A 15,115-nucleotide genomic window follows, 5' to 3' on the forward strand; every position below is an offset into this window, starting at 1 on the left:
GCGAAAGACAAATCTGTAAAGCCTAGACAGGATGATTCATCCATTTCGGACGCCGGGTCCTTAGACTGCAGTGGAACAGGTGGATCCGCTGAAGTTTCTGTTGAGTCTCAGGGGAAACCTTGATTTTACAGGATGTGGCATCACAGGAGTCAGGTCAGGCTGAAGGGGCCTCTCAGGTTACTATTCTCCTTATTTGCCTAAGGGGTTAGGCCTTCTGCTACTGTTTCTAGGGCTCCTTCTAAGGGCAGGACTGTTTTGCCTTCTTCTGGAGTTAGTTCTGGTTCTTCAGGGTCTGTACCTAAGAAGCATATGCTTAAAATGGCAGAAGATTTGATTTCTTTAATTAGAGGTTCCATGCCCTCCTGATAAGAGGCCCAGGGTAGAGCCAGAGTTGGAAATTTTGGAGCAGGCCTCAGATGATTCTGAGTCTTCTGCTGAGGATATTCAAGATTTTCCTCCTTATTCGTATTCCATGCAGAGGACTCTACTCCTTCTGCTTCCTTCCAGAGGATTTTTCATTTTCAGAAACCTTACACTCTATGAGGGAACATTTTAAGTGGGAAGGACAGGATTACTCAGATTCCAGGAAGAGGCTTAGAGAGTTCTTGTTTTACCACAGCACAGACCCTTGGCTATTCCTCCTGTTTTGGATGTTGTTCAGGATGTTTTTCGGAGGCCTCATTTAATCCAGATTCTATGCCTCCTGCACCAGTTAAACCGACAGGTATTATAGGGTACCTGAGGCTCATAAATACCTATATAAGAGTCCTAGGGCGGACCCAGAAACTATTAGTCAGGGGCCTAAGGGTGTTAGGGCTTCTGTTGTAAAGAATCCGGTTCCTCTAGATAAGGAAGCTAGAGCTTTGGACAGATGGGGTAAGAAGGTGTACACCTCTTCTACTTTGGCAATGAGGGCTTTAAATTGCCAGTTTCATATGTTGAAATATCAGAATTTCCTCCTTTCTCAGCTAAAATCTAAAGTGGATGCTTTGGCGGAGGGCATAGAGTGTAAAGAATTGCAAGATTTGGTGCATGTTTCTGAACAGGTGGGGAAACATTCTTTGCAGTGTGGCTTTGATGCTTTGCAGGCTTCTTCTAGAGTGGCTGCCACTGGTTCAGTTCTTCATAGGCATGCCTGGCTTAAGGATCAGAATTTATCTGAACATGTTAAGTCTAGAATTCTGGATGCCCCTTTACAGTCCGAAGTGTTGTTTGGTCCTCCTGTGGAGTCTGTTTTGAAGAAAATGGAGGACAAGGCTAAGTCTATGCAGACTGTTAAAGATTTTTTGCAGGTTCAACCTCCTAAGTTTAGTAGAAATTGGCCTGCTAAGGGGTGGACGTACCCTCTTCTGATTCCCAGTCTAGGGGTAGATCTAGGCGTGGTAGGGGCAGAGCTCAGAGTACCTTTAGGCCTAGAACCTGAGTTCGCCTGCTCAATCTGCTGGTGAGGGTAGGGGCCAGTCCTTTCATAAACAGGCCCAATGACCTGCATTTTCAGCTGCCAGATTCTTCTTGCCTGGCAGCTCCTTTGGGAGGAAAGCTAGCTCTTCAAGCAAAATTGGTTTTTAGTCACCCAAGACAAATGGGTGTTGGACATTATAAACAAAGGGTACAAGTTTTATTTCCATACATTGCCTCCTTTCAAAGGTATGCCAGACATTCCTCCTCGGCAAAGGATGGAGGCTCACAAGCAGATTTCATTACTTCTTCACATGGGAGCCATACAGCCAGTACCTCCTTCAGAAGTGGGTCTAGGGTTTTATTCCCGCCTGTTTCTAGTACCAAAGAAAGGGAACACGTGGAGACCGATTTTGGATTTATCTCCTCAACACTTATTTGGACATTCCAAAGTTCAAAATGTTGACATTACAACAGCTTTTGCCTCTGCTGGGGAAAGATCACTGGATGGTAACTCTGGATCTAAAAGAGGCTTATCTTCATGTTCCTATCAGGCCCAGTTGCAGGAAGTACCTGCGTTTTCGAGCTGGAAATTTACATTATCACTTCTCTGCATCGCCCTTCGGCTTATCTACTGCCCAGGGTGTTCACAAAGGTTCTGGCTCCAGTGATAGCCTTTTTCAGGATGGAAGGAATACAAATTTATCCTTATTTGGACGATTGCCTGATTATTGCACAAGACAAGGACAAGTTTCTTCAGCATCTACGGTATGTGATGGTAGTGTTAAGATGCCTAGGGTATTCTGTGAACGAAACAAAGTCCAGTCTAGTACCCTCTCAGGACATGTGCTTTCTGGGTGTGAGACTGAATACAGCTTCCCAGATGGCCTTTTGACCCCGGACAAACAGAAAAGTCTTTCACTTTATTTCCATCAAATGTCTCTACAGTCCAGGCTGACTGCAAGGACAGTCCTTCAAGCCTTGGGGTTCATGGCATCTTATTCTGGTGCTTCCCAATGCCAAATTGCATATGAGGAAGCTTCAATGGTATCTCAAAATCTATGGACACAACACTGCCAGGATCTAGACACTGTCATTCAAATAATACCTTGCATTCAGAAGGAATTTTTGTGGTGGGCTCAGGAATGTCACCTAAACAAGGGACTCTCTGTGACCCAACCAGAGGAGAGTCAGATTCTAACGACGGATGCCTCGGACAAGGCTTGGGGAGCACACCTCAATGGGAAATGGGTGCAAGACACGTGGCCTGCCAGACTTCAACATTTGCATATCAACTTGAAGGAGATGTTAGCAGTACAATTTGCATTAATGGCTTTCAAGGATTTACTTCACCCAGGGCAGGTGTTGATTCTAACAGACAACACAACTGTCATGTGGTACATCAACAAGCAAGGGGGAACTCATTCGTACTCTTTGCAGACAAGCGATGATTTTGTGGGAAACAGCTCTCAGTTACAACCTCAATCTTCAGGCAAGATATCTACCAGGAGCACAGAACTCCTTAGCAGATGTATTGAGCAGACAAATAGTGGATTCTCACGAGTGGAAATTGGATCCTCAGGTATTTCAAAAGTTGACAGTGTCATGGGGAACTCCAGACATAGATCTGTTCGCTTCCCCACTAAATTACCAGTTGCCAAAGTTTTGCACAAAAGGTTTCATCCCACAGCTTGAAGGTGGACGCCTGTCGCTCAGTTGGAACAATCTTCATGTATATGCCTTTCCACCTCTACCTCTTCTGCCCAAGGTTCTCTTGAAGGCCAGACAAGACAAGCCATCCATGATCCTGATAGCACCGGATTGGCCTCGACAGCACTGGTACCCACTACTGAGGAGTTTGGTCCGAGAGCCTCCATGGCCTCTGCCTTTGATTCCACACCTTTGTCTCAGGAGGGCAATCACTTTCTCAATGTCAGAATTCAGTCTCTGCATCTAACGGCCTGGCATATTCTGTTTTAGATTCTGGAGGTTTTCAGCTTCCACAACAAGTTTTGAATGTTATTTTGGAGGCCAGGAGGCCTAGTACAAGGAAAGTTTATGCTGATAAATGGAGGAGATTTTTTATTTGGAGCAAAGGGAAGGACTTTGATGTTTCCAAGCCTAATTTGAGTGCTTCCTTACAATATCTTACTGAGTTATTAGATAAAGGTTTGTCCTTCTCCTCCATAAAGGTTCATGCTGCAGCCATTTCGGCTAATTATGACGGTGACCCTCCTTTATTCTCTCATCCTTTGTTTAAGCAGTTTCTCAGAGGGGCAAAGAACATAAGACCCCAATGAGAGCTCCTACTCCTGCTTGGGATCTCAATTTTGTGTTGGAAAAGCTTACTCTACAACCTTTGAGCCTGCAGCTATGGCCGAGTTAAAGTATTTGTCATGGAAAACTGCTTTTTGTTGGCCATTACTCTGCAAGAAGGGTTTCTGAATTACAGGCCCTTATGGCAGTGGAGCCTTTCTTGATTTTTCATAAGGATAGGGTATCTTTATGCACTAATCCTTCCTTTATGCCTAAAGTGGTTTCTAGTGTGGCCTTAAACCAAACTATTCATTTGCCTACTTTTTATGCAAATCCTCAAAATAAAGGGGAGAAGATTTTGCATACTTTGGATATTCACAGGCAGTTGCGTTATTATTTGAGCAGAACCAAGGAGTTCAGTCTCAGCAGTTGTTTGTTTCTTTTGCTTTGGGTTCACAGGGTAAACCTGTTTCGAAACAAACTATTTCTAAATGGATTGGGTTTTGTATTTCTTTTTGTTATTCCCATCATGGTAAGGAGATTCCGACTGGGATCAGACCTCATTCCACTAGAGCTACTGCAACTTCTACTGCCTTTCTAAGGGGGGTAGCTACAAAGGATATTTTGGAAGCAGCCACTTGGAGTTCAGTACATACTTTTCTAAACATTACCACCTTCCTCTTTATTCTAAGTCTAGGGCTGGATTTGCCACTGCTATTTTACAGGGCATTTTAGCAGCCCCTAATGCTTTATGATTTTTCCAACCTCCCTTTCCCGTTGCTTTGGGATTCTACCCATAAGTAAGGACTGCAGCAATGTGAGATGAAGAACATAGTACAGTTTTGTACCTACCATAAATGTAGATGTTCAAGATCCACATTGCTGCAGTCCAATTTTCCCTCCCTCCTTCCCTCTGTAGCTTAGCATGGTTATATGGTTTGGGTGATGGCTGTAGTTGGGCATATCTTTTGGGAAGGTACTCTGTTTTTTGGCTGTGGCCTTTCTTTTAGGGCCTTCTGACATCTGGGGCAAGAAAAGACTGAGGATATGACGTCGGTCATGTGCTTTTATACCCTGACGCTCTGATGTCAGGGCTGTGCGCCCATCACCGACGTCAGCCTAATACTTTGGTATTCGGGCCGACCGAGGACAGCGGACTACCCATAAGTAAGGACTGCAGCAATGTGGATCTTCGAACATCTACATTTATGGTAGGTACAAAACTGTACTTTCTGATGATGTCCAGCAAGACAAAAAAAAAGTGTAAATTATTTCCAGCGTGGTCAAGCATTTTATTCCTGTAGAATTCCTCTTGGTGTGTGTGTGTGTTCTTGATGTTAATAGTTGTTACAAACAGACTGGCTATCATTTTTTTTCCATGGGTACTTGAGGATTTATTGAAACCTCAGTTTGTTCCCAGATTTATTGTATCTAGCCACTCCAACTGTAGCTCAGAAATCTGCACATTTATTTTAAACATTCTAATGGAAGTTACGTTTGTATTTCACTTAAAATTGTGCCTTTCTATTTTTTTCTTGCCATTAATTTCCAGTAAAATCGTATATTTGCTTATTAGCATATTTTTTGAAGAGGAAGAGGGATTGCAGTACGAGGACATCTCTGTACTGTGACAATTCGAAATTCCACCTGATTGCTTACAGTACAAATTTGGGGCAAGTTCATCATACTTTGTATGAGATTAAAATCCTACTATTGGTGGTGGGTGGGGTGCCTTCTCTGTGAAGTCTGCATGTCCTGCCTAGGTTCATGTGGTTTTTCTTGCACATTCCAAAGACATACAGTAGGTGGATTAGAATGGCTGGAGGTGTGCTTGTGTATGGGAGTTATGGAGGTATGGAAGAGCAACCCAGCAGTGTGAACTTTGACTCTAGATGATAGTGACTTTCGAAGTGACACCCAGACCCCATGTACAGAAATGGGGAAAAAGGGGTTGTGGATTGATGGATGTAGGGAGGGTGAGAGTGAATGGCTTAGACACCGCCTTGCCCATCCTGGAAGGAAGGAGTGCTGGTTTCATTTGGCAGATGGCTACCATGCAAGCAGAGGATCACACAGCACTGAAAAGGCCAAGACAAAGGATGTGGGCTTGGTGATTCCAAGGATGACAGCCCTTGTTATCATATAGGTGGAGGCGTTAAGTGCCCCATGGTGATGTGGATGCACGTGTCGGCCACAAAGAGCAGGGTTAAGGCCTTAAAGAAAATACTGTCATTGATGGGATGCCAACAAAAGCAGAAACCATCTTTATGGCTGAATTGTTTGAAGGTCCTTTCACTCTCACCTCCGTACCTATTAGTGAGGTGGGGGGAACAGATGGGCTAAAGACCAATAGAAGGAGCCCCGATGGAGATCAATCATGAAAGCAGAAAGCATATAGGAAAAAGTCGCATCTGTCCTCTAAGGCTGCCTCTTCATAGAAATTGTAACCCTTTGGAGAAACACTGCTTCTGTGTCAGGCACTTGCTTCAGACTAATGTGTATGTCTAAAAAGGTTTGTTGTCCACATCCTTGCTTCATCTCTGTTTAAAGGTATTACATGTACTTTAGGTTTGTACAGGTTTTTCATAGTAACTAAAAAAAAAAAAGGGGGGGGGCATTTTCTTCCTCATCAGTAGGCTTTGATTGTAGAAAGTGTGTGTGTGTGTGTGTGTGTGTGTGTGTGTGTGTGTGTGTGTATATAATGTGTGTGTATATAATGTGTGTGTATATAATGTGTGTATATAATGTGTGTGTATATAATGTGTGTGTGTGTATATGTATATAATGTGTGTTTGTGTGTGTGTGTGTAATTGTGTGTATAATGTGTGTGTGTATAGTGTGTAAATAATGTGTGTGTAATATATGTGTGTATAATGTGTGTGTATAGTGCGCATATAATGTGTGTGTGTAATATATGTGTGTATAGTGCGTATATAATGTGTGTGTATAGTGTGTGTGTGTGTGTGTATATATATATATATATATATATATATATATATATATATATACATACATATGTGTGTGTACACACACACATACATACTTGATGTTTAACTAAACAACATTGTACTAAATTGCAGTAAGAAATGAATGTTTTGAATTAGTCTTCAGAAAAATAGATGGAACTCTGAAATGGTCAAAGCTGTTGGGGAAAAATGTTATTTGATAAGATGGTTTTCTTTTGGACTGCTCTTAGTGTTTCACTGCCGGTGTTATTTGGAGGAGAGGGTGTACTTCCCTGTCTAAATTTTGCTTGGTAAATGGCTGTTTCAGGACTGAAAACAGAAAACAGCATTACTGAATTCTTTAAGCACATTTCTAAAATGATGAGGTTTAATTCGCTAGGGATAGTTGGATCTGTTTTGGGGAGGCTTAAGCAAGTCTGAAATTGCTGTATACTTAAACAATCAACACAGAATAGCTAATAATTTAGTGTGTACTGGAGTACAGATTAATAATAAAAGAAAAATTGGCATTGACTCAGCTCATGCTTTCCCATTTTGGACATGGGATCAGAGTGTTGTATCAACAGCAGCCAAATCACCGGTGTTTGTTCCGCTTGGTGGCTAGTCCTGGTGTGCTTGGACTGCGCTGAATCTTTATCATTTCACGTGAATGTGTTTTGAGGAGTGCTGTACATTTGGTACAACATATATTTTGTATGAGGAGAATGAAACATAATTTTCTGACCTGTAGGGGAGGCTCAATAACTTTTCTGTAGTCTGGTGGAGACTCAGTATGACAAAGTTTGAGAACATGTGGCCAAAATCAAGCAGAGTTCTGCGTGTAGAATGAAACTGTAATGAACACTGGAGGTACAGGTAAGCCTTCCACCCAGAAAAGAAGGGAAAAAAATGTATTTGATATGAGCCTATGTAGGCAAGCTGTTTTTCATTCAGCTGTTAATGAGTAATTAACCGTTCAAAGTTGATTCATAATGATGATACAAAGTTTAGTTTTTTATCATAAAGCATAGTCATATGTTGGTTATATGACAAGACTGCTAAGGTTATTGCATCCTTATTAAAAGAAGGAAATGTATGTAGCTCAAGACAGAAACCATTGTAGGTTCTTTCAGTTACCAAAAACTGTAAGAAAGACCCAGCCTGGATTCACTCTGTAATACCTTAAGCCTTCCTGTAGTGGAGGCCTATGGGATACATGGAGTTGCTCCATTAAGGACATAGCAGTGTTTCAGCTACACTGCTTCTAAATACTCATGAGTTTTTACATCTTTACAAGTGCATTCAGGCCAATGAAGCAAAAATAAAAATGAAGCAAAAATAAAAAAAAAAACGTGACCTATCAGTCATGCCATGCTTCTGTCTTTTTCAGATCTTGGAAGTACAGGGTATGTGATTTTTCTCTTGTTAAAAATGTTTTTTTGAGTCGTACCTGCGTTTCCCATGGTAATCTAGAAGGGCTTGGAAAGATACCCAAATGTCGAGTGCTAGTGACCCTGTCCACTGAAAGTTTGGTTATGTCAGTGTAATCATAACATTTCCCTCTGTTTTTCCTACTTTTAGTATTATTTAGTTTTCTGCAGTCTTGGATGTTTATACACTGTATAAATTACATTAATACTGCACTGAAACACTTCATTCTACCACATCACTGGTATTTCTGATGTATCTCACTTTTTATTATGCTGCATTAGATTATATTTGGACAGCTACATGTTTATAACTGTGTAGTATATGCTTCTCAACATAAATTGAGAATATTTTCAGGGTGTTTTAAATCTGCCATATAAACTGAAGACTTGTGAAGCTGACTGAAGCTTTATAACTGTGAAAGTGGAGTTCATATGATGCAGCGCACTACAAAAGAGTGCATTACAATCCCAGTGAGTTGCTCGCTAATAAAGTATTGCATCAGGGTTGTAATCACAGCAAAACTGCAGTTTTAAAAAAGTGAACAGGTTTTTGTCTTGAAGTTAATTAAGTATGACTGGATATTTTCTTCATTGTGAGCTTTTGTGAGTGTGCAGTGTTATGGAACCTGGAGGTTTTCCCTTATTTCCTGCATTTGTTACGTGTTTTTAATTTTATTTTGTTAACCAGCTCAGTCTCTAAGCACATTTCAGTATGGTTTCAGAGTGAAACGCACCATTATGCAAACATAAGATAATTTTATAATTGCCAGCCAGCTTAAAAGCTCTGTGTGGAAGATGTGGAAGAAAAATGGAATACACTGAAGAACCTTAATGGACAACAGGGAAAATACAGGCCTTAGATATACATTATCCATAAGCCAGAATCAAACACTTGACCCTGGAACTGAGAAGTAGCAGTGATAACTACCAAGCTACTTTGTTTTCCATGTAGAAATTAATTTCTGTGCTAAAGCACAAAACGTCCTCTTAAAGTAAGAGAGAAACCGTTTTATACTATACGGTCTGATAGCTGTTAAAGTAAGGCATCTTTTTGCTGTTTCCCTCGTTGCATACCATCCAGTATCCCTCCGTTCCTCAGCAGACATCATATAGACTGCCGTTACTGGTTTCTAATGCAAACACATGTATCACTGTGGGGGCATTCAGTGCTGCTCTGGCATGTTTGTGCTCTTCCACGCACCTACAAGGGCTGCTGTCACTAATTTGGAATGCCAAGCCTACACTCCCCAGTTCTGCAGCTGTTATTGGCCAGTCTCCTCTTCGGCAGGAGCAATTTGTTTGACTGGGGGGAAAATTCCCTTCCCCAGGATGGGAAGGCAGTGTGAGCCTCTTACTCTGATCCTCGCATGCTGGGCTTTTTCAACTGCTGAGCTTCAGTTTGAGTTTGTCATCTGGGAATTTCCAAGGAAGGACTGAAGAATTCAGTCATCACTTAAATGGTGTTTCATCTGCTAACTGAAAATTGCATTTCTATCTGAGAGATGTGGACCACAGTGAAGCAGGGATTACTTAGGCCAGTTATGGCCTTCATTAAATGATAAGGTAAGATGTGGTGAGATGCCTTATAGATGACCATCTCTCATCTGTCCCTGTTTATGATTCATTCTTTTACTCCATTTCTCATAAGATGTCTGATTTTCTGGTAAATGGTTGAGGATTCCTGACACTAAGTAAATGGCAAGACATTTTGCATTTTAGGTTCATAGGTAGTTACTAGGCTATCTGCTCGAGGGCATTTATAAGCCTAGCCAGAGTGTGTCGGCTTTCGCTGCCCCATTGATTAATTAACTGATCCTCTGTCAAGCAGAGCCAATGAAGTGATCCCAGGGTTGTATTTTCTGTTATGGTTCATAGGTAGGTACTAGGCTATCTGCCTGATGTATACTAATGCAAAACCTGCTATTCTTACCAGTTTTCTAAGTATATAATAACACTTTCTGTCCTCGATGTTGGGCCTTTGTCCCATTTTATGCTTTGGGTTTGTCCCTGATTCGTGAGGGAAGATGTTGAAAGCAGTGGAGGCAGGGCTTGGGGATGGTTCAGTGTTGGCTCTTTTAGCTATATCAGTAGAAATAGACTGTGTAGAGTGGCAGTTTTGTGGTGTTGGGTTGGTAATCAAAAGTTGTCTGTAGAATCTAGGGAAATAGACTTACTATGTTATAATAGGGGAGTCTGTAGTTAAAATAACCCTGATACTGTTGTTGTAAGAGGGAGTACAAGGGGACTGAAGGTTGTAGCAAGTTTAAAACTTAATTGGAGAAATTAGAATATATTTACTTCTGCTGCAGTGGGAGGGGTTCAAAGCAACCAAAGGTAAGAAACAGTGGGCCTGATTCCAAAAGACCTGCTCTTTGTGTGAGTGTCCACTTACAATGAGAGCAGGCCTTTTGGAATCTGGCCTCCGGTTGTATATAGATTGGCCTTACACCAAAGTAAGTCACTTGCACTGAGATCAGGTTTTTCAGTCAGGTCAGACTTGCAGTGAGATCAACTCTTTTGGAATCTGGGCCAGTAAGTTTAAAATTTAATTTGAAGGAAAAATATTAAGTAACAGGAGAGTGAAACATCATTACACGCCTGACTTTTGGTAAAAATAATGATGCTTGTCAGGCAACAATGACTTTTTTTTCCTTAAAAAGGTTTGTAATTGTATTACAAATATTCTGACATCCAAGATTTTTATTTTGTCTCTTTATTCACTTAAAATATTTACAATGCTTAAACCTAATCATTTTATATTATAAAATCAGTAAGAAATGGCAAACCTATCAGAAACAAGTACAAAATGTATAGTAAGAAGAAAAATATAAAAGGTGTATAATAAATTAAATTTTTTATGTAAAATGTTAATGTACTGAATGTAGAAAAAGTCCAACTGCCAGAGGAGTTGCAGTAGACTAAAGAGATGGTAATGCAGAAATCTCGCAAAGGAAGACTCTAATCTGCGCAACCCTAATTGGGGATGGCAGCTTCTTACAAGAGGATTGGAGCAAGGTAAGCAGAAGAGATCCAATCAGATGTATCCAACCAGGCATTCCAAGCTAGCAACAGGAGCCACTGCTGCATTTCCTCCCCTGATAACTTGAGCAACCTAACCTGGGCATAGCAGATCAACAGCTCTTTTAGATATTGCTCTGTAGGGCAAGGTAAGTGATAGCTACACCTATCACTGTAAGTTACATTACTTACAGTGCTCAAATCATGAGAACTGGACACAGATTCCAACTAGTTTTTTCCATATGATCCCAAAGGACGGAGCGCAGGAGCATTATCTGACTGGACAGGGACTTGTACCAACATTGCTTTGGCCTTTGCTGGATTGAGTTTGAAACGGTTGTGAGTCATTTAATCAAGGATGTTTGCAAACTGTCTTCTAAAGGTGAGAAGCTCAACACATTGGACAAAAGGAGAAATGTAACTGAGTCCTAATAAATACCAGTCCTTGCAATAACCTCTTTAAGCAGAAATCATTTCACAGTGAACAGCAAGGGAGTTAAAACTGAGCCCTGTGGCACACCGCAAGTCACCAAATGAGAAAGTGAAGAGTTTACACTGGACTTTCTTCACTCACTGACATTGCCCCAAGAGTTAAGTGGCAAACCATTCAAGAAAAGAACCTAATGACCAGCAATGTACAGGCAAGTGATTGATTAGGATCTCTTAGTCCACACTATCAAATACTACCAAGAAATCCAGTAGAATTGACATAGGATATTGGTATTAATTTGTTGCCATTGGGAGATCATTAACCACTTGAATGAATGTTTCTAAAAAGTTGTAACTACAGCTTTGTAAAAGACCAGCTTCCCATTCACCTTGCTAGTAAATGGAAGATTTGAGTCTCAAAGTAGTTTAGTAAATACAACAACGTGGTATGCAAATTAATGAACCAGGTAATCAGAATAATGTAAAAATAATCGTATTGCTTTGTTACTAAAATACAAGTGGAGAAATTCACAGTTGAAACATGTTGTACTGTAAACCTGTTCTGAAGCTTAGAGATGACCTAATTAAATACAGTGACATTCTGCATACAAAGTCAAAATACAGGGAAGAAACTTAGTCTCCCTTTGGATATAAGTAAACCATTTTATTATTTTAAGTAGCTTAGTATAGTATAACATTATAATTTCAGAGAGCAATCTGTATTAACATACAGTTAGTTGGCAAATTGCCCATTAATAACATTTTTCTAAGAAGAAAAGTCTGAGGAGGAATGCAGTTTGGTAACTTCTTGGTATGTTACATTTCGCATAATGGCACTGGATCATATGATAAGTACAGATGGAGAAAAGGTTTATTTAATAACTTCAAAAGTATATTTATGACTATTTTTGCATAAAATTATGGCTCTTAAAATGCTAAATATTTGAGAATATTTAAAATAAGTTTCATGTTTTGTAGTAAATGCCAGAAAATCAAAACATTTTTATTACTAACAGAAATATTATATTTTAGGATATCCTGTAGTTGAAGAATGGAGATTATTGGAGTAATGTTTCATAAAACATAGTGGAAGGGAAAATACCAAATTATTCATGAATGTAGTACTGTCAGGTAAGCTATATGATAAAAACAAAATTCTGGTGTACTTTGCTGTGTATGTTTCACTGTCTAAGTCAGTATTTCCAATCTCAGTCTATGTGACTTCCTGTGATTTAGCTGCAGATACTTTAATTTTAGTTACTTTGAAACTGGATTTATTACTAATATATGTATACAAGAGATGCTGCAGCACTTTTTGAACTGCTTAGTTTTGGATGGATGTTTTTATGTCTGTTTCTACTGTGTATTTTTCAGGCTACCCTAAAAATGGTCCATTGAGATCAATGTTACGTTGGGGCGTGGCAGAACTATTTCTTTTTACTGGAAATTGATGGATTTTTAGTAATGGTATGTTCACAGTGCACTTATGTGTGGGTGTATACTCCCACACACACTTTCTGATGGATGCTTTCATGAGTGTAGTTTGTAATGTCTGGGAATTTGCATGTGATGATGAGGACTAGCCACCTGGTAGTGTGAAGTTTGACTCTAGTTGATTGTCACTGTTGAAGTGACCAACCCAAAAAAAAAGGGGGGGGGGTGGTTGTAGATGGATAGATTAGGGGTCAACTAAATGATTGCTGTTGATAATGTTTTTGATTGCTACTGTCTCTCTCTCTCTCTCTCTCTCTCTCTCTCACACACACACACACACACACACACACACACACACACACACACACACACACACAAGAACATGAGATATATAAGACGTAAAAATGCTCATACTCAATAATAAGATGTAAAGTGAGAAGGATAAAAATGATGGGTTGCTGTGTGTAAAACAGCCAAGATATTAGTTGTATCTTTTTGCTTTTCCCAGTTAGGGGTCGCCACAGTGGAACTCCGGTCTGCTAATGATTGGCAGTAGATTTTTATATACAGAGTTGCCAGCCCTGCTGTACAACCTTCAACGAAGGTACGCCCATTCACGCATGTCTCCACACACAAGACGCTTTACCTGAGAATCGAACAGGACAACGTCTTACTGTGAGGCGACAATGCTACCGCAGCACCACCACCGCAACAGCCGAGATATTAGTAAGTTTGTTAAATCTTCAATCAGATAACACCAGGAGATATTTTTTCTGTTATTACAGAACAATGAAAGTTAGGCTAGAATATTGTATTAAATTCAAAATGAATCTTTGAATACACAGTAATTTACCTTTTGTAAGCTTTAAAGAAATATAATTAAACTTAATACATTGGATATAGATGGAATTGTCTTATTTTTAAGATGTTCTGAATTTAACTTTGAATTTTCCTTTGTGCTATTATGGGATGAAATTCTTGAAAGTGATATTATGCACAAAGCAGTTATCCATATGACATGAATAATATGCTTAATATACATTTAGTATATGTAGAAAAAGAGAGAGAGCTTCAGTTTTATAATTATTTAATCAGAAATTAACCAGTTAATAAGCTGTTAAATAAAATTGGTGGGAGAGTTCACATTCTGTAATTGCGCTTGCTGTGTGCAGGTTGTTATGCAGTCCATATTTATGGTAAATAATTGCATGAAAGGTTTCCCCTACAAACTCGCCTGGACTGTCATTTGCTGACATTTGGGCAAGTACTCTTTGTAGGCAGGTGTTCAGCTGTGAGTTTACAGAATTGGCTGTATTGTAGTAGTTAAGAATTTTTAAAGGAAATGTGTCAGGTTCTTCAGCACCACCAAGTTATTGCATTTAGTGAATGATGCATATTTGAGTTTTAGCCATGTATGTTTCTTGTAAAGCTTGTGTTTCTTTTTGACGTGTTACTGAGGACTATAGATGGCAAATAATGACATATTTGAGTTTTAGACTTGGTGGCATTCAGGAAAAAGCATGATAATGAAAAGTGTGTTATTCTGGCAACTTTCTAAATATATGTGTATATTCGACTCTGATTTTGGTCCATTGTCCCCGATTATTTTTTCTCCTTGATTCTAGAGCTCAAAGGTTGAAATGTGTGTGTGGAGGGGGGATAGTTGCAGTGGGTTGAATATTGTATTTTGACAGCTGTGAGCTCATTGTGTAGCAGTTATGTATTTGTTCATTCATTTGAACCCAAACATACTTCTGAGGTGTGCAGTCAGTTATACTAATATAGGGTTACCACCTGCCCCTCTTTGGGCAGCTGTGTCCCGTGGAAAAAAAAAACTAAAAAATGGTAAATCTACTGAGATTTTAGGACAAAAATTATTTCATAAGTTTTCTGCAATAGTTGCATAAAACAGTTATATTGTATCTGAAACACCTAAATGTTATATGAAATAGCATAAACAACTGAAATGCTGCAATAAGCATTTATTTGGTCAAAAAAGTGAAGTTCTGACCTTTGCATTGGCTGTGAGTATGTTTTGCCCTGCAAAACCTCACATTTCTACAAAAAATGTCCCACTTTGGGCATTTGAAAAGGTGGCAACCATATACCAATGACTTATTGGTCGCATCTGGGCTAGCATGCATGTATATTGCGTGTGTGTGTGTGTGTGTGTGTGTGTGTGTGTGTGTGTGTGTGTGTGTGTGT

At 39.8% G+C, this 15,115-nt stretch overlaps 1 protein-coding gene across 4 annotated transcripts in view; it reads left to right on the forward strand.

Moving 5' to 3' along the window:
- TIAM2 (TIAM Rac1 associated GEF 2) overlaps nt 1–15,115 on the forward strand; it is a 2,099,243-nt gene that overhangs the window by 190,265 nt on the left and 1,893,863 nt on the right. For 3 of the 4 annotated variants that reach the window (XM_044063392.1, XM_044063388.1, XM_044063400.1), the window contains one exon: nt 12,509–12,607. The exons of the other annotated variant lie outside the window; for it this stretch is intronic. The gene's annotated coding sequence lies outside the window, so the exon portion shown is untranslated. The remainder of the gene's footprint in view (nt 1–12,508; nt 12,608–15,115) is intronic. 4 annotated transcript variants of the gene reach the window in all.

The sequence above is a fragment of the Protopterus annectens genome, chromosome 1.part0 (assembly GCF_019279795.1).
Source record: "Protopterus annectens isolate FY-2018-M chromosome 1.part0, PAN1.0, whole genome shotgun sequence".
Lineage (NCBI taxonomy): Eukaryota > Metazoa > Chordata > Ceratodontiformes > Protopteridae > Protopterus > Protopterus annectens.